Source organism: Protopterus annectens, chromosome 1.part1 (genome assembly GCF_019279795.1).
Source record: "Protopterus annectens isolate FY-2018-M chromosome 1.part1, PAN1.0, whole genome shotgun sequence".
Classification (NCBI taxonomy): domain Eukaryota; kingdom Metazoa; phylum Chordata; order Ceratodontiformes; family Protopteridae; genus Protopterus; species Protopterus annectens.
In genome coordinates, this window is record NC_056726.1 from 1,062,956,642 (window position 1) to 1,062,978,184 (window position 21,543).

Consider the following 21,543-nt stretch of genomic DNA (forward strand, 5'->3'; position numbering starts at 1 on the left):
CATGATGAGTGCCTCTCATTATGTATAATGACTCTGCAATCAGAAAAGTACTACAAACCTAACAAAATCATAGGCGAATTACTTTACAAGTGCTCTATAGCACAAACCTGGAACAAAGTCCAACAAACCTACGACTTCTCCAGTTTTCACCCCTCTTCAAAAAATAACTAGAAACATACCTTGCCAACTCCCCTTTGTGCATCTGCCATCACCCCACCTAAACTCTGGCTACCTATTTCAAAAGTATTTCCCCTCTTTTACTCTCTCTATGCTCACTAATCCTGTGAAGATTTAACAACCTCTTTGTTACACTCTTACAACCTCTACCCTCTCCTACCCTACCCTTCCTCCCTTTCGGGGATCAACACTACTCTTCTTCCTCATTATTAATACTCTACTGCCTTGGTACTTCCTTTTCCTATATCTTACATCCCCTTTCTTTACCCCCCACTTGCAACACCTTCATCTCATAGAATTATCTTCCTCAAATAATATCCAAACCTCCCCTATTAATTGATATATTACTACATGCTTTTAATTTTCATACAGATATCTGTTTTTGACATGTAATCAAACTGTCCTTGTTAGTACAGCTGCACGTTAATTCACTTCCTGCTCCATCATGTATTAATATCAAATATTTCTAGGAGCCTGTCTCCTTCATCGTTTATATGAGTCACTTTTCTTCTTATTATCCTGCATCTTTTTGTAGTAATGTTTCACTTTATCATGTAATAGGCATTTTTTTCATGTATAGTATGTCTTTATATTGTACGTTTATCATGTATGTTTATCTTGTACTTTTTACATTGTATTTTTGGAGCGTTTCTCCTCGGGTCTTAACTGAAAACGGGCCTCTGGCCCAGTTGGACTAACCCTGTTAAAAGACAAACAAATAAATAAATGAGATAAATCATTGTGCTGATCTAGGGGGTGTAGAATCTCTCTATTGGGAGGAATATGGATGGCCTGCCTAAGAGGGGTGCTATACTTTCTCACATAGAGGTCGGTATACTGAATACATTCCTTTCTTCCCTACTGCCCTGTTAGGCGGGGTCAGACTAATGGACATTCCAATCTGAAATCCACAGGTAACAGCAATGAGAAGATGGGGCTCGTCAAAAATTACACCCTAAATAAAGCTGCCTAGAGGGTTAACTTGACTTTGAAGATATCAGGTCATGTAGTATCATATGAACATGGTTCAAGGACATGCCCTGATCCCAATATATACTGTTTTTTCACTCTTTATATTCAGTTTGGCCCATCAAGCAAGGAGGTAGTGTATCCATATTCATAAGCTGATCTTTCAAAATTGGAGTTACAAAAGCAAGTTGTGGGCATGAAGTACTCCTTACCCAGGTTACAATGAGCAACATCATTTTCCATTCTTTAATAAGCTATCAGACTCTCTCCATGTCACCCCAAGAGATGACAGCCTGCTTAATAAGCGTTAATATATCTGCATAAAAGAAAATACCTGTCTGCACTTTGAACTAAATTATTCTTATTTTGAATGAGTAAACTATTTCTCAGCCCATAAATAGACACGATAACCAATAGACTTCAACAATATTAACTATCTCAAGCAGACAAGAAAAACACCAACAAGGGAGACAATCATATGGACAAACACCCCTTTTAGCTGTTCTAATTTAATCATCACCCCAGCCATCTCATATATGGAAACAAAATAAAATATAATAATGATACTATTTTTAAGTATTTTTAATTCATAACTATTTTGCCTAGAACAATAATTTTTTGGCAGCTATCTGGAACTATATATTAGGATTATAGGATCTACAAGGCAGATCATTCTAAGAAGTATTAAAGCCTTGCCAGAACACATCCTCATATAGCACCTTTGACCTCCAGACGTACTATACAAGATAGGTTCAGGAAGTATTTGACACTCGCCATCTAGTTATCAAGGTTCACTTTAAATGTGGTGAGGATTCCACTTCCTTTAATATGAATCAGTGCTTTATTTCAAACATGGGGTATGTACATGTCTGGAATAAACTATCTATTTAGATTTAACAGACCCCCATGTACACACAGTGAAACCTGTTAAATGCTCTCTAAAACACGTTCAATCATTGTATCAATAAAAGTCATACCCTTGAGGCAAATATATGGTGCAACATGCTCCAGTAAAATTTAATGGAAAACAGCACTATGGCATAGAGGGCTTAAGCCATGGCGATGGCCCAAGTGACCCATTTTCAATTACCTTCTCAGATAGCTAAGTAAGAAGCCCATCCAAGAGGAAGCAGTTGTGTACATATTGATCTCTGATGGATGCTGGAAAAGTATAGTGAGGTGTGATCCTAGGATGGAATAGATGTGGGACATTGTCTGATTCACTGCAGATGCAAGATAATATGCCAGCATGTTCCCATTGCACATTCATCCCTGTAAGTTCAACTAATGCATGTGCTGGGGGGACAGTTAGGGATGATTAAAAAATGCTCCCTGGAAACAATATGACACTGGACCAAGCTCGTCAATTACCTCACAAACCCCTGATGAGGATCAGATGCAGCCAGAGGGAGACTTATGCAGATTCAGTAGACAAGTGAATGAGGAAAAAAGAACCAGAAGCAACTGATAGTTCTGAAAAACAGTATATTTTATTTTTTTAAAGTGGTTGACCATAGTATAACACTGAACACAAATGATCATTTTAGTCTCATCCCAAGAAAAAACACAGGAACAGTATAAAGAAGTGAAATTCACATTGTCACCGCCACACAGTTGTGCAGAGAATGTATAGCCAAGATACAAAATTCCATGCAAGTACATTAGTCTGTAAAGAATATTCACAAGCACTATATGCAATTATCTACAAGTCAAGACATTCATATGCGCTAGCAGGAGTAATAGAAGGATGGATGCTGGGACTCAAAGATGGCCGCCATTCTATAAGCACTGCAGTACTTCAGCTCTCCAAATACCAGAGAAAAAAATCAACCCTGTGGATGTACACTTGGAGTTAATCCACTAATTGGCAGCAATTATTAAACTACTAGACGTCAGTAGTCTTTTCGAGGGAGAAAAATTGAAAAAAAATACTTGGTGACAACAGGATTGGAACCGATCGTTAGGTTGACTCTGAACAGAGCACCAAACAAAGGACTGAACTACCTCACTTCTGAAACTTTTCCTTGGGAAATAACTTTATCTGCAGCATTGCAAAATGTCAAAAGAAGATAAAAATATGGATACTACAACTACCAAAACTAAGCTGTCAGCATTACAGTCTCCAGAGAAGGAATCTATAATTAAGAGACAAAAAACAATTAAACAGCAAGAGACTGCAAAAACAGGGGCAACAATGAAACCTGATCAACAGGTCACAATGGAAGAAATTAAAACTGCATTACTACCTATACAGGAAGCCTTAAAAGATCTAACATCTCAAACACAAACATTTAGTGACACATGCAACCGGATTCTTGCAAGAATGGAGAAAGCGGAAACTAGAATAGCAGCAAATGAAGACAACATAATAATGCTCACTAAAAGAACTGAGTCCCATGAGGCTGACATTCAAATGATGCAAAACAAAATTCTGGACTTGGAAGCAAGGTCGAGACGTAACAACATAATTATCAGAGGGATCCCAGAATCAATCCAATATAATGATCTGACCACTTCCATTATACAAATATTTGAAATACTGCTTAAGGACTCTGTGGCTGTTAAGCAAATTGTCATAGAAAGAGCGCATAGAGCATACAGGGACTCTCAAGCTTCAAATACACCTAGACCTGTGTATGTAAAAATATTAAACTACCAAGATGTGAGCAAAATACTTCTAACCATTAAAAAATCTGGTGGATCTATAACATGGCAAAACTATAAAGTTTCCATAGCACAGGATTTACCAACACAAATAAGGCAGTCTAGACAAATGCTGGCTCCATACTGTAAATTTCTGATTGATAAAAACATTAGATTCCAAATGAAATATCCTAATAGTTTAATTTTTACTGTTGATGGCATTAAGTACTCTGTAAGCACAAAAAAAGAAGCCAGACCTACCTTTTTGAAGCTTTTCAAGGCTTTGCCACCATCAGAAATGTGAACAGTCCAACTAGGCTTTCTTCAACATCAGCGTGACTGGGATTCTTCATTTACGATGATCCGAGGCTTTGGAATCCTTTGTCTGTTGTTTTTTCAGCAGACCTGGAAAATCTCAGTTTTATCTCCCTATCTCATTTCCCCAGCTGAAACACAAAGTTTCCACGATGTTTTATGACTCTAGTGAGCGCTTCTGATCCTCGAGGCAACAGGAAATGTTAGAGGAAGCAGGGGGACCGTTTTCAGCGTGGTGCAGCCAGGAGGTCCGTTCGCGAATTGGTTCCCCCATCGCGAGTGCGAAGGAAGGAAGTAGAACTGCCTGAACTGATGCAACTGCTGGGAAGAAAGAAGAGCTGCTGAAGAAACAAAACGAAGCTGTTATGGACTTATTTAAGGGTAAAATGACTGCAGGATGTTTAAAGAAGCCGAGTGGGTCAGGTAAAGAATAAGTAAATGACTTGATTGTTATAAAAGGAGATTGTATGGCATAGTGGTAGATTAAGGTATTGTAGTCTTTGTTTTCTTTCTCTTTCTTGCTTTCTCTTTATTCTTGCTCTTTTTCTGTCTTGTTATTAATTCTGTATCTCTTATGCTTCATCCCTTTAGAGAGAGTGTATCATCTGTAATAGATATTGATGTAAGGACACTGAATTCAACAGAGGTAAAAGATATGGTGACAAGAATGAAGAACATGCAACAATATGGTTTAAGATGTGTAAAACAATTTATCTTCCTCTCCCTTTCTCCTGTTCTTGTGTGCTCTCTTCTGCTTTTTTTTTAACTTCTTTATTCTTCTCTTTTCTTACTTATTATTACAAGAAGTGAATGTGCATTATAGTGTTATTTTTAACTGCAATGATTTCTAAAGATCAGCATGGAAATGTGTAAGATTGTTTTGGAGAAATATAGCTGACTATAATAGTCAGATTATTTAAACAAAATGTATAACAACTGTGTGCTAATTATGTGAACTGATATTTAAAATGTTATAGAACAAGGAATTATAATGCTTGCATGCTATTGCTGAACATAAAGACTGATAGAAGTGAATTATTCTGAATGTTAGGCACAATTAGTTTATAAGTTTACTGGGGAAAATGTACAGAGCTGTAGTTACTTGTGTGCAGTGTTTAGTAGGGAATGTCTGGGTTAGGCTTTGTAGACGTAGATGTAGTTGGTGTAGGTTTTTTGCATGACATTTTATTGTTAATTAGTAGATTTGGTAGATTAGCTACTCGGGGAGTTTTAAGCAGTGTGAAAAGCCTATGTTCATCCTGGTCCAGAGGAATAGTGGATAGGCACTGGGTAGGGATGGGAAGGCAGTTTTGCTTCCAAATAATTTACGAATTGCCAACACTTGTTAATCTAAGGTGGTCAAAAAAAACTAGATATCGATGTACATTTTTAAGTAGCTTTGAATGTGGATAATAGAATCATGGAATGTTAAAGGACTCCAGAACATGAAAAAAAAAGAAAGCTGTTTTTGCATCTATTTTTTAAATCAATAGCAGGTTTTATCTTATTACAAGAAACGCATTTGACTAATGACCAGTGGGAGACAATGAAGGATAAGAAATGGATTAGGAAGATTGTGGCGGCGGAAGGGACAACGAATAGTGCTGGGGTAGCAATTATAATTAAGAATCACTTTCAAGGAGAAATTTTGGATGATAAAATAGATAAAGAAGGCAGATGGTGTTTGGTGGTTCTCAAATCCAACTGTTATGATAAACCTATAGTACTTATATGTGTATATGCCCCTAATGTGAACCAACATCATTTTATAACTTCAATTTACTCCATTTTACAGTCATATAATAACTGCTACATAGTGATGGGAGGTGATTGGAACTCATACCAAGATTCCAAACTTGATAAGTTGGGGGCTTCTACAGCTTTTAATAAGCAGGCAATGGTAGCGTTGAAAGAACTGAGAACTGATTTCAAACTGTATGACCCTTTTAAACACACACACATACAAGCAAAGGCAGAGAACTTTACCTTTTACTCTAGCTGCCATAAAATGTGGTCGAGAATTGACTTTTTTTTAATTTCAGAAGTATTGATGTCACTTGACCCCAGGGTTTCTAATCAAGCTAGGCAGCTCTCTGACCATTCTAAGATAACTTTAACTTTAAATACCAATATTATGAACATTAAAAGCCACCGTGGATATAATTGGTCCTTAAACCCATACTTATTGACCAAAGAGGATATTTTACAAAAAGTCAAGGAGATACTTAAACAGTTATTATACAATATTCCCCGAAATAGACATCCAATAGATATAGAATGGGCTACAACTAAAACGTTGTTAAGAGGATTATTTATTCAGAAAGCTACATATTACAAAAAATTACAAAATAAGGAACAACTGGATTTGGAAACCAAAATACAACTATTGGACCAGGAGTTGATGAGGAACTATAATGAACAGACAGAAACTGAGTTATTAAGATGTCAGAAAGAGCTGTTTCTTCTGCATAATAGAAAATTGACACTTTATGAACAAAGAAGTTTAGTAAAGTATGCAAATCATATTCAAACTCCCTCGAAAGCTTTAGCCCGTATTATTAATCAGACGAAATCAACACGATTAATTACTGAAATAAATCATAACAATACTATATATACTGACAAGTCAGATATCATGAAGATTTTTGAATTAATTTTTAATCAGATGTATGGTGAGCAGCAACCACACTTCCAAGATAAAGATAGGAAAGATTTCCTACAGAAAATTATTTTTCCTACTATTGACAAGGACTCTCATGGAGAATTAATTGCACCGATTACAGTCGAGGAAGTCTTGGAGGCAATCAAGAAATTGAAGCCACATAAAGCCCCAGGGCCAGATGGTATGACCTCCGAATTCTACAAATCTTTTAGTGTGATTCTGAGCAGTGTACTTTCACAGACTTTTAACTATATCATTTTGAATGGCAGCAATGATCCCCATTTTAATGCCTCAAGGACAATTCTGATATTGAAGGAGAATAGTGATTCCAAAAATCCAGACAATTACAGGCCCATATCACTGCTGAATATTGACATGAAAATCATGACATCCATTCTAGCTAGTAGACTGAAAAAAGTAATAAATTCGATAATATCAGAGGAACAGGCGGGGTTTATAGATGGGAGACAGACTACGGACAACACATTAACTCTTCATACACTAATTTCTTATGCGAAGTATAAAAACATGAACATATATGCTTTAATAATTGATGCTCAGAAAGCATTCGATAGAGTTAATCTGGCATATTTATTTGATATATTATCATATTTCAATATACCTCAGGTCTTTATTTCAACGTTAAGGAAGTTATATAACAATGCATACACTAGTTTATCTATAAATCATGAATGCTCCAAAAGGATCCAAATTAAAAATGGAACTCGACAGGGATGTCCATTATCGCCCATACTGTTTAATCTGTATTTGGAGCCTTTATTTCTTCACATGAAGCAAAATGTCTTTTATAACTTTCCTGTACTTCTTGGGATAAAGGTTAGGATGGCTGCCTTTGCAGATGATCTAAATATATACTGTACCACACCGGTTTCTGATACTGAAAAAATACTAACAGCAATACAAAACTTTGAGAGAATTTTAATTACAAACTAAATTAAAAAAAAAACAAAATATTCCCTTTAAAGACACCCACACCTTTTTCAATGCTACCATTGATAGGACAAGTAAGGACGGAAGAAAGGATAAAATATCTGGGGATTGCATTCTCAACTGAAAATAGAGATTTCTTTATAAATAATATTAAGGCAACTGGAGACCGGATAACATTGGATTTAAAAAGATGGAGTAAGTTGAAGTTACCGATTATGGCAAGAGCAGCGATTATAAAAATGAATGTTCTCCCCAGAATGCTATATATTTTTAGAACAGCACAACTTAAAATCATGAAAACATTCTTTAAGCAGTTTCAGATAGGATTGGGGAGATTTCTTTGGGAACCCAGGAAAATGAGAATATCATATGAGAAATTGATGGCTCCCAAAAATAGGGGGGGGTTGGATCTACCGGATTTTGAAATGTACTATTTAGTGATTCAGGCTAATAGGATTTTAAGGGTGTCTTACTTGGACAGTGATAGTAGAAAATGGATACCCAAATGGGTGCTTCTAACTTGTAAACACATAAAAGGAGTGGGAATTAACGTTAAAGCGGTACCATTTTTAAATAATCGAACACTGAGCAAATATGGGTTGGGAGGGTGGCCTAATGGTTAAGGTGTTTGCCTTACAAACACAAGGTGCAGGGTTTGAGTCTCACAAGGGATAATTGGCTAAGCTTAAAATGGCTCACAAGGGCAGCTAGCTTAGTACTAATCTATGAACCTATGAACCTATGATTTAATGGAGCACATTAAGATTTGTGTAATGGCAATTCAAACTCTGTTTGCCTCTTTAAACTTACTAAACTATATGATGGTTTTCCAACCGTTTCATGGGAATCCAAACATGACCATTGGTACTCAACTGATAGATTTAAAGAAATTTCCCCTTATTAAGGATTTAACTGTGCTTGATCTATACCCCTTCTTAGGAGTAGCAGTACATGATATTTTAAAAGAGATGAATCTTCCCATTTCTTATTTAATTATAATGAGGCAGTTAAAAGATCTTGCCATAAATTATTTTAATAGCTCCGAAATCAAGGAAGAGGACTTAGTTATTTCTCGCAATCTGTGGGAAGCCTTGCTACAAGATAGAAAATACATAACCTCAGCGTATAAAATGATAAAAGAGAGGAAATTCAATAATTATATTCTTTTATTGAAATACTGGAAAGAGAAATTGGTATCCCTAGATGATGATAAGATATTAGAGGCGTTTAGCTTAACATTGAAATCAGTATCCCTTCAAAAACTGGTCTTTACTCAACTGATGATATTTAATAATGCATATTATACTCGTCTCACTCTTCATAAATTTGATTCGAAGAACTCACCCAAATGTCCACAGTGTTTAGATCAGACAGCGGACCTGCTACACATGTTCTGGAGTTGTAAGTCCATTTACAAATTGTGGAACTCATTAAAATTGCAGTTACAAAAAATGGGTTACCAAAACTCAACACTCTCCTGGGAATTTTTGATTCTCCATATCCCACCGGAGAATTTAGATAAAGCAAAGAGGATCGTAATTATGAATATCAGTTTATTATTGAAATTATATATAGCCACAAATTGGTTGAACCCAGCCCAGACATCGTGGGAAAAATTCAGGCTGTTAGCGATCAAGCATATTTTAGCGCATAAATTATTAATTAGTAACAACAAGAAAAGTATAAATAGTATAAAAATATGGGAGCAAATTTTTAACATAATGTTGGCCTAGAGGTTCCTATCCACTTTCTCTCAGGACATACAGTAAGAGAACAAACACAATCTTAGATTAGATAGAGGATGTAGAAATAATACAGATTGTTGGCTTGAGTTTGTTTCTATTTTTCTCTTGTAGTTTTTTCGTTTTTTTCTCTAACTGATTAGTACGGTATCTATTGTTAATGCATGATGTGGATATATGATATGGAGCTAATCATTGGAAGCAATTTTGTACATAATGTAAATAGTGTGTGGATTGTATTATGGTTTTGGAAAATAATAAAAATGATTATCGAAAAAAAAGAAGGATGGATGCTAATGAGAATGAGAGACAGAGAAGTGATGGCTTGACAGGAGATACACAGCAACAGGAAGGAGTGGTTAAGAAATATACAACAAGGATGTCATTAGCATTAGGGGAGATCGTGGAGAAGGGCTCTTGGCCATGTATGAAGTTTTGGGTAAAACAATGTGTATTGGATGTGAAAGGGGATTGAATCCCATAGTCTGAGATCTAGTGTGGAGGAGTAATGGTCATTGCAGGGTGAGTGGAGATGGATTCTCATAGTCTGAGATCTAATGTTGAGCAGTAATGGTCAGTGCAGGGTGAGAGGGGATGGATTCCCATAGTCTGAGATCTAATGTGGAGGAGTAATGGTCAGTGCAGGGTGAGAGGGGATGGATTCACATAATCAGAGATCTAGTGTGGAGGAGTAATGGTCAGTGCAGGGTGAGAGGGATAGATTCCCATAGTCAGAGATCTAGTGTGGAGGAGTAATGGTCAGTGCAGGGTGAGAGGGGATGGATTCCCACAGTCTGAGATCTAGTGTGGAGGAGTAATGGTCAGTGCAGGGTGAGAGGAGATGGATTCCCATAGTCTGAGATCTAGTATGGAGGAGTAATGGTGAGAGGGGATGGATTCCCATAGTCTGAGATCTAGTGTGGAATAGTAATGGTCAGTGCAGGGTGAGTGGGGATGTATTCCCATAGTCTAAGATCAAGTGTGGGGGAGTAATGGTCAGTGCAGGGTGAAAGCCTCAGGGGATGGATTCCCATAGTCTGAGATCTAGTGTGGGGAAGTAATGGTCTGTTCAGGGTTGCAAGAAAGTAGCTGTGTGGTTCTAGCATCTCAGGCAGTAGAAAGGTCTTTGTCCAAAAGGTTTGACTGCTAAAGATGAAGGTGCTTGGTTATTTAGTAGTAAGTAGTATGAATAGTTGAGATGCTATGAGCACGTCAAATATTTGTTTAAATTTGAGCCAGCGGGACCTTTTGAGAATTTACAGTGATGTTCTTGTAATGGAGAGGGTTGACAGAGAGAGAGAGTTATAAAACTGCATATTTTTGGTTGAGAATTTGGATTTGTGCTGAATTTCTATTTGATGCAGAAGTAACTGGGAGGTCATGTTCTACCTAGCAAAGGATTATGCTTTTTCTGTTGCTGTTTGTGAAGTCTTTGTTAGAAAAATGGAGATTTTGTTGGTGCAGAAGAGCAGTGAGCTAACTTTATTACTTGTATGGCTATGGTCAGGTGAGAAGTTTAGAAATGTGTCCAAAAGCATAGTGTGTGTTATGATTTGTTAATATTTCATCTAATTTTGAATATCATGTATTTTTGGTTGTTTTTAGGGAGTTGAGTAGACGTTTTTGTTGTTGTTGTTGTTGCTCCAATAGGTCAGTGAGAGAAAGTTGGAATGGAGATATTTTGTGGTGTGGTGAGGGAGATATTTGTATGAAATATGGCTATGTCAGCAGTGCAGAGCAGTATAGAAAGATTTGGTAGGCCACAGGGAAGTTAGTCTATGTAGCTGAAGAAAGTAAAGGGTCTCTTTTTAGGAATGTGGCTGTGGAAAAGAAAGAAGAGTGAACTTTGACACAAAAGTGTTAGATGGACTGATAGTTGTAAAGAAATGTAAGGAATTAAGGATAATAGGATCCTAGGATAATGGGAAGTTACTATGCTAATGGCCCTAGGGCCCTTACAATCTTAACCAAGTTCTACCCTTATTTCCATGATCAGCACCGAATGCTCCTGTCCAAGAGAACCACTGGTGGAACCCCTAGGGTGAATTTATGGTTACCCATCAAATCATCCAGATTGCATTTGAAGAGGGCCAATGAGGTGCTCAGTTTGACATGAAGTGGGAGTCTGTTCCAAAGATGGGTTAACCTCCGGGAGACAAATCTGTCCCTCCATCAGGTTTTATTAATGTCACATACCAGGCTAAGGTCTTTAGAGTTGCCATTTGACTTGCAGATATGCAGCATTTCCAAAAACAGGTTCAGAGATTGCCCTATACATAAGGCAGAGATCGCCTCTGAGTAGTCTGTATAAAACAGAATACAGTGACTGTGATTTCAGCTGATCCACATAGGAAAGATGCTGAAGACCTTGAATTTTCCTTGTGAGGAACCTTTGTGGTCTCTGCAATTGCTGCAGGTGCTTGGAAAGGCACATACCAAAAGTGGTGTTGTACTCAGTTAGTGGCCTGATGAGGGAAGAGTACAAGGAGACTATAACTTCTTTTTTTCTGGAGGCAATGTCCTTACTTATGAGATGAGCAATATAGAATGCCCTTCTTTCCACTGTGGAGACATGATGATCGAAGGTAAGGTTGCTGTTAACCTGTGTACCCAGGTATCTCACCACTGAGTCCAAACTTATGGTGTTACTATTGTTGTGGTAGTTAGCAGGAACATCACCCTTACCAACAGGGATGACAATACATTTTTTCCATTGAGTTTAAGGCCATGGCTTTGGCACCAATCATTTGTTTGCATAAAACCCTCTTATAGGATGTTGACACAGAAGATTCTATGACCTCTTCCAATTTGCAGACATAAGCAAACTTTGTCAGCCACAGACCTTTAGTTTTTGCTTGTACTTCAGAGAAATAGATTCCAAACAGTAGAGATCCTACGACTGATGCCTGTGGAACACCACTGGTTACAGGTGTGTTGTTGGAGGTGGATTCCCCTATTTTAATTGTATGGGTTCTATCAGTGAGCCAGTTGATGACCCACCTAACAATATAAGGGTTAATACCTAGCTGGGTGAGTTTGTCAATGAAGCCTGAGTGGAGTATAGTATCAAAAGCCTTGGCTAAGTCCAGGTAAGCTGTATGCACAGATTTTCCCTCATCCAGGGCCTTCGTGACTGTCTTGAAGAAGTCCACCAGGTTAAATAAGCATGATCTTTCTTTGACAAATTCAAACTGAGTAGGGTCAAGAGTTTGGAGATTACCTATATCTTTGTTGATAAAGTCCATGATGATTCACTTCATAGCCTTACAGATAAGGCTAGTCAGGCTAATAGGTCTGTAGTTCCTGGAGTTAGTGGAAACACCACCTTTGTGCAAGTGGATAAGGGTGGCCATTTTTCATTCAGCTGGGATGAAGCCAGTGCTTAGACTATGATTGAAAATAGTACCCAATGGTGTTGTTAATTCTTGTTGGAGCCCAAATAGGATGCAGCCAAGAATGTTATCTAGTCCCATAGATGCTGTGTTTTTGGCCTTAGAGAGGGCATTTATGACCTCCTCTTTAGAGATACAAGGTAGGGGACAGTTGAGAGGGATGTCATGGGGTATATGTGGTGGGAACAGGGGAGTGACATTTTCACAGAACCTGTCAGCTAACAGGTTAGCTATGTCCACAGGCTCTGTATATGTGGTATCATTAACTACCAGTGTGGTGCAAATCTGGACCTTTCATTTTAGGTTACGGATGTAACTAAAGAATACCTTATGATTGTCCTTAGTTCTGTAAGCTAATTTGGATTTATAATTTGCTTTGGAGGACTTCACAAGAAGCCTTATTTGCTTGTTTAAGCTGTGCAGGGAGTGTTTTCAGCTTAGGACCCACTCCCTCTTACTCTTAGACAGCAATTTCTTCCTGTTATTATAAGCCCTGTTAATGTCAGTTGTTCACTAGGCAGGCTTGCTCTTCCTTGAAGAGCTTGGTTTGGTCCTATCCAGTATGGACAATTCAGTGCAGTTATACAGGCATTTTTATAATGCATTGGAGTAGAACTCAGCAACCCAGCCACTGGGGATACACAAGCCAGTGCATTTCTTTGTGCCAGTTCCAAGCCAGGATAAATGGGGAGGGTTACGTCAGCAAGGGCATCCAGTGTAAAATCTTTGCCAAATGACATATATGGACAACAATACAGATTTCCATACTGGATAGGTTGAGGCCCGGATTAACAATGACACCACCAGTACTGTTAGCCAACAAGGTGTTGGTGGAAACTGAGCTACTGTTGGCCGAAGGAGAAGAAAAGGAGAAGGCATGCTTAAAGGCAGGAAGAGAGTAGGAAGGTTGGGAGTGTGGTAGTCAGGGTAGGAACTTTGAATGTCGGCTGTATGGCTGGTATAGGGAGACCACTATCTGATATGATGTAGAGAAGGAAGGTTGATATACTGTGCATGCAAGAGACCAGATGGAAGGGAAGTAAGGCCAGGAGTATTAGAGGTGGGTTCAAATTGTTCTATCATGGTGTAGATGGAAGGAGAAGTGGGTAGGGTTTATCCTGAAGGAACAGTATGCCAAGAGTGTTTTGGAGGTGAAGAGAGTATCAGATAGAGTGATGTTTATGAAGCTGGAAATTGATGGTGTGATGATGAATCTTTCTAGCACATATGCTCCACAAGTTGGGCGTGTGATGGATGAGAAAGAAAAAATTTGGAGTGAGTTGGATGAAGTGGTAGTGAGTGTACCCAAGGGTAAGAAAGTGGTGATTGAAGCGCATTTCAATGGGAATGTTGGTGAAGGGAACAGAGGGGATGAGGAAGGGATGGGTAGGTATGGTGTTAAGGAGAGGACTGCAGAAGGTCAGATGGCAGTGGATTTTGCAAAAAGGATGGATATAGCAGTGGTGAATCCATATTTTAAGAAGAGGGAGGAGCATAGGGTGATGTACAAGAGTGGAGGAAGATGCACACAGGTGGATTATATCCTATGCAGGGTGGCCAGTCTGAAGGAGTGACAGAAGAAAGCAGAATTAGGCAACATAGGATGATGGTGTCATCAAGAGAAGGAGGTTGAGTGTGAGGGCAGTGCCAAGTGTCAAGTGGAAAAAGGGTGATTGTGAGGTGGAGTTCCCAGAAGAGTTAAGACAGGCAGTGGGTGGTAGTGAAGAGTTACTGAATAGCTGAGTAACTACAGCAGAGCTGGTAAGGGAGACAGCTAGAAAGGTGCTTGGTGTGACATCTGGACAGAGGAAGGTGGACAAGAAAACCTGGTTGTGGAACAAGGAAGTATACAGAGAAAGAGGTTTGTGAAGAAGAAGTGGGATTGTCAGACAGAAGAAGAAAGTAGACAGCAGTATAAGGAGATAAGGCGTATGGTGAAGAGAAAGGTGGCGAAGGCTAAGGATAAAGTGTATGGAGAGTTGTATGAAAGGTTGGACACAAAGGAGGGTGAAAATGACCTGTACCAATTGGCTAGACAGTGGGACTGAGCTGGGAAAGATGTGCAGCAGGTAAGAGTGATAAAGGATAATGAAGGAAACGTACTCATAAGTGAGGAGAGTGTGTTGTGCAGATGGAAAAAGTACTTTAAGGGGTTGACAGATGAAGAGAATGAGTGAGAGAGTAGGTTGGATGATGTGGGGATAATGAATCAGGAAGTGCAGTGGATTAGCAAGGAGGAAGTAAGGACAGCTATGAAGAGGATAAATAATGGAAAGGATGTTGGTCCAGATGACATACCTGTGGAAGCATGGAGCTGTTTAGGAGAGATGGCAGTAGAGTTTTTAACCAGATGGTTTAACAAAATCTTGGAAAGGGAGAGGATGCCTGAGGAGTGAAGAAGAAGTGTTTTGGTACCGATATTTAAGAATAAGGGTGATGTGCAGAGCTGCAATATCTACAGAGGGGTAAAACTGATCAGTCACAGCATGAAGAAATGGGAATGAGTAGGGGAAGCTAGTTTAAGAAGGGAGGTGATGATTAGTGATCATCAGTATGGTTTCATGCCAGGAAAGGGCACTATAGATACAATGTTTGGTCAGGGGGTGTTGATGGAGAAGTATAGAGAAGGTCAGAAGGAGTTGCAGTGTGTTTTTGTGGACTTATAGAAAGCATATGACAGGGTGCCTAGAGATGAGTTATGGTATTGTATGAGTAAGTCAGGAGTGGCAGAGAAGTATGTAAGAATGGTACATGATATGTATGCGGGTAGTGTGAGAGTTGTGATGTGTGCAGTAAGAGTGACTGATGCCTTTAAGGTGGAGGTGGTATTGCATGAAGAATCAGCTCTGAGCCCTTTCTTATTTGCAGTGGTGATGGATAGGGTGACAGACAAGATCAGATAAGGAGTCCCCGTGGACTATGATGTTTGCAGAAAAGATTGTGATCTGTAGTGAGAGTAGGGAACAGGTTGAGGAGACCCTGGAGATGTTGAGATATGCTTTACAGAGGAGAGGAATGAAGGTCAGCAGGACTATGACAGAATATATGTGTGTGAATGAGAGGGAGGATAGAGGAATGGTGATGATGCAGGGGGTAGAGGTGGCGAAGGTGGATGAGTTTAAATACTTGGGATCAACAGTTCATAGTAATGATGAGTGTGGAAGAGAGGTGAAGAAGAGAGTACAGACAGGGTGGAGTGGGTGGAGAAGAGTATCAGGAGTGATTTGTGACAGATGAGTACCAGTAAGAGTGAAAGGGAAGATCGACAAAAGGGTAGTGAGACCAGCTATGTTATATGGGTTGGAGACAGTGGCATTGACAAAAAGACAGGAGTCAGAGCTGGAAATGGCAGAGTTAAAGATGTTAAGATTTGCACTGGGTGTGACGAGGGTGGACAGGATTAAGAATAAGTATATTAGAGGGTCAGCCCAGGTTGGACGGTTTGGAGACAAAGCCAGAGAGGTGAGGTTGCATTGGTTTGGACAGGTGATGAGCAGAGATGCTGGGTATACTGGGAGAAAGATGCTAAGGATGAAGCTACCAGGTAAGAGGAAAAGAGGAAGGCCTAATATAAGGTTTATGGATGTGGTGAGAGAGGACATGCAGGTGCTTGGTGTGACACAGCAAGATGCAGAGGACAGGAAGAAATGGAAACAGATGATCCACTGTGGTGACCCCTAATGGGAGCATCGAAAAGAAAAAGAAGAAGAAGAAGAATCTAGCTTTGTTTGCATAACTTGAGCACTAATCCAGGCCTTCTTAAAAGTATTCAATTGTATTTATTACTGCTTGGTAGTAACTTGATTAAAGTGTAGCTATCATTCTAAGCCTTTTGGTTTAAGCACTTGGGCTTCAGACCAGTTGTTTTACATTAAGAAGGTTTGTGGTCTGCACTGTTGTGGCAGGACAGGTAGTTTACATCCTTCTAAGTTGGAAACTGCTGATTGAGGGCTCAATGTCTGTTATTCTAAAAGTGTATTAATTCTGGTTTAAGCACTTGGGCTTCAGGCCAGTTATTTTACATTAAGAAGGTTCGTGGTCTGCACTCTTGTGGGAGGAGAGGCTGGACTCTGCCCTTCTGAGCAGGGAATTTCGTGGTGTCCAGCAGAGTTCCTAGAGCAGCAGACACCAGAAAAGACAAACTTTCCAGATTTTAAGTATTTTTTTCTGCATTTTCGACTTTTTAAGCCTTTCGACTACTATTTCTGCCTGTTTTATTCTGTTATTACCTGTTTTTACTGTTTTAATAGCTTGAATTGTTTGTTGCACTTGCTTGTTTAAGTTTTGCTTAAAAGTTAAACAACAGGCTAATACACTCAAGTGTACTAGCTTTTGATAGCAATTAGTCGAAAAACACAGCATTTATTGTATTTTCTGCCTATCTGAAAAAAAACTTGAAAAAAAACAAAAAAAAAATACTCTTTCATACTTTCCTAATAGTTTGTTCCAGTGATCAGATTTTGCTGATCCCTGGGCTTTGTCTTGGTTCCTGTGTTTCTCCATTTTCCTTGTTTGGTCAGGGGGAAGTTTCTTTACTCACCAGTGAGAGTGGAGAGTACTGAGCTGCCTGTTTGTCCTCAGAGGAGTGGTTTAAGGCAGTAACTTGTAGTTTATTGGCCATTTTGGGTCATTTCCTGTCTTTTCCAGCCCCCTGCTATAAAGCACGCTTTGGCGGGCTTTTCTGGCTATAGAGAACTCAGCACAGCTCCTCGTGGTGTCCAGCAGAGTTCCTAGAGCAGCAGAGACCAGAAAAGACAAACTTTCCAGATTCTAAGTATTTTTTCTGCATTTTCGACTTTTTAAGCCTTTCGACTACTATTTCTGCCTGTTTTATTCTGTTATTACCTGTTTTTACTGTTTTAATAGCTTGAATTGTTTGTTGCACTTGCTTGTTTAAGTTTTGCTTAAAAGTTAAACAACAGGCTAATACACTCAAGTGTACCAGCTTTTGATAGCAATTAGTCGAAAAACACAGCATTTATTGTATTTTCTGCCTATCTGAAAAAAAACTTGAAAAAAAACAAAAAAAATACTCTTGTTTTCCATACTTTCCTAATAGTTTGTTCCAGTGATCAGATTTTGCTGATCCCTGGGCTTTGTCTTGGTTCCTGTGTTTCTCCATTTTCCTTGTTTGGTCAGGGGGAAGTTTCTTTACTCACCAGTGAGAGTGGGGAGTACTGAGCTGCCTGTTTGTCCTCAGAGGAGTGGTTTAAGGCAGTAACTTGTAGTTTATTGGCCATTTTGGGTCATTTCCTGTCTTTTCCAGCCCCCTGCTATAAAGCACGCTTTGGCTGGCTTTTCTGGCTATAGAGAACTCAGCACAGCTCCTCGTGGTGTCCAGCAGAGTTCCTAGAGCAGCAGAGACCAGAAAAGACAAACTTTCCAGATTCTAAGTATTTTTTTCTGCATTTTCGACTTTTTAAGCCTTTCGACTACTATTTCTGCCTGTTTTATTCTGTTATTACCTGTTTCTACTGTTTTTAATAGCTTGAATTGTTTGTTGCACTTGCTTGTTTAAGTTTTGTTTAAAAGTTAAACAACAGGCTAATACACTCAAGTGTACTAGCTTTTGATAGCAGTTAGTCGAAAAACACAGCATTTATTGTATTTTCTGCCTATCTGAAAAAAACTTGAAAAAAACAAAAAAAATACTCTTGTTTTCCATACTTTCCTAATAGTTTGTTCCAGTGATCAGATTTTGCTGATCCCTGGGCTTTGTCTTGGTTCCTGTGTTTCTCCATTTTCCTTGTTTGGTCAGGGGGAAGTTTCTTTACTCACCAGTGATAGTGGGGAGTACTGAGCTGCCTGTTTGTCCTCAGAGGAGTGGTTTAAGGCAGTAACTTGTAGTTTATTGGCCATTTTGGGTTATTTCCTGTCTTTTCCAGCCCCCTGCTATAAAGCACGCTTTAGCGGAGTTGCTACAGGAGCACACAAGAGCAGTGGCGGTTAATCAAGGTTAAACTATTCGGGCTGCCTAAAGTCCACTCTTCAAATTTTCCCTTAAAACAGCCTTTTTTGAACTGTACTGCTGATCAAACCAGCGTATTCTATATCTAAAAAGTTCAGCTCTACTTGATTCTTAAGTAGACTATTCTTTATCTGTAAAGCCTAGCACTTGCTCCTAAAGTATTTTTTTTTTACTTTGATATAGCACTTTTATTATACATAGTACCCCACCAGCCAAAACCCCTTTTCGATCACCCACATCCCCCGGAGTCTTTTCAAAGTCCTTGTCTATTCCTTCTAGCATGTCGAGGGATCAGTTGCTAGTGTCCTCTCCTGCTCAGCTGGTGAATCTGGGAATATTGAGGCAATGTTACAATTGCCTCATGTACACGGACAACCCTCTCCTTCTTCCACAAAACACAAATACATGCGAGATGCAACTATATAGCCAAACTGGAGGCTGAGCTCTCTCAACATAGGACTGGCAAGACCAGACAGGAGGAGAAGGTAACCACACACACCACAAACCCAGTCTCACATAGTACTATCAAAACTTCAAATCATACACATAAATACACAAAGACATACTCGGAGGCTCTGATCAAAAATCTACCAAAACAGCAGAGGCCACCAAAGCAGACACCCAAACAACTGCCACCTCAGGACACAACACATTCAACACATAGACCACATAGTCAGTGTGGACTTTAGGCAGTCATTGGTGACTCCATAGTCAGACACACTGACGTCCCGCTCACCAGATTGAGTAAGGAGAAGGTCACAGTAAGCTGCCTGTCAGGCGCTAGAATCCGCCACATAACGCAAGCACTCAGATCTCTCAACAGCAGGTACAAGTATGACTCTGTCATTGTCCACGCTGGTGTGAACGACCTGAGACGTACCTCCTTGGACTACATGAAAAGAGACATAGAGGAGCTCTCTGATTATGTAGCCCAGGCAGGTATGACCCTGACCTTGAGCAGTATCCTACCTTCACCAAGAATGATGCCACAATACAGAGACAAGATGATCAGCTTTAATAATTGGCTTAAACTCTGGTGTCATTCAAAGGGGATCCAATGTCTGTCTGCCTGGGATGACATGCTGGACAAGCCACGCTGCTTCAAGGGACGGCTTGCACCTGTCACCCCTGGGCTTCGGATATTGGCAAAGGCTCTTGCCACCCCATAGTGCCTTTTAGGCAAGGCTCAAATTCTAAACCTACCACCCTAGTACACAAAAAAGGAAAAAAACTAAGGGTAATGCTGCTCAATGCCAGAAGTCTCAACCTCAAGATGCACGCACTCGAGGCCCTTCTCAGTATGGAGAACATCGATGTCTGTGCTGTGACTGAAACCTGGTTCAAGGCTCCAGAGAGCACCCCGGCACTATCAGGTTTTACCTCATATCATGCGTTCCAGCCCCAAAATCCAGACAACACCAAGAAAGGAGGGGGGGTGTCTATATTCATCAAGGACACCCACACCTCAAGGTTGGTGGCAACGCACAATGCATCGGAGACCATCCAGGTGCAATTAACCATAGGCAAGACTGCTCTGCAATTTGTAGCATGTTACAGGCCACTCTCTCAATCTCAGGAACCTCACATAGCTTTCCTGAAAACACTGGAGGGGATAAATGTATCTCCAAACACCATCATACTAGGTGACTTCAACTACCCAAATATAGGCTGGGATCACTACTCAAGCCCCAACACTCTAGCCCAAAGGTTCCTAGAGTTCATAAACTCAAATGCCATGGAACAACTAGTCACCATCCCCACAAGAGGAGAAAACATACTAGATCTCATCATCACGAACATGGGGTCACAATGTTCAACACCAGAAGTATACCCCTCACTGGTAAGATCAGACCATAAACTAATCTCACTGGAAGTCCACATCCCCCCCCACCTGAGATAAAAAAGACCACAGTGAAGAACTTCTCAAAAGCTGACTTCACACTTCTAAAGACTGGTGTGGTTTCCTTTAAGGCCCCCGAGCCTGCGGAAACCATTACTCAAGCCGCTGAATCACTTACAAATGCCTTCTACCAGCACCTACAGGACTGCATGGATCAGGCAATCCCAAACAAAACAAAGACTCTTTGTACCAAAGGCAAGCGTCCAGTCTGGTGGACCCCAGCCATAAACAAACTCTACAACAAAAGGAGGAAGCTACTACAAGATAGAGCAAAATCCTTAAAAGGGAAAACACCTTTGATTATTATAAGTAAAAAACTAAGAGCTCTCATAAAATCATCCAAGGCAAATTTTGAGAGAAAAGTCGCTAAGGACTCAAAAGACAATCATAAGGCCTTCTTTAGCTATGTTAGAAACCTGGGAGGAAACTCCCAGATATGCTCAGAATTAGTTCAAAATGATGTAAAAATTACTGAACCTACAGACATTGCCAACATACTGGCTGACAGGTTCAGTGCAAACTCCCCTCCCCAAAAGGTGAGATATCTATACCAGAGGATTGTAACCCCCAAACATCTCAAACGCTCAGGTGAGAACTGCTCTCTCCAAGGCAAAAAACACAGCATCCATGGGACCAGATGGTGTCCCCAGATGTGTGCTCCACGAACTCAATGAGGAATTAAACCCACAGTTAGGGCAGCTGTTTAATCTTAGCCTCACCTCAGGATACGTGCCAAAGGAGTGGCGTACGGCAACTGTGGTCCCACTTCACAAAGGCGGTGCCTCCACTGACCCTGGAAATTACCATCCCATCAGCTTGACAAG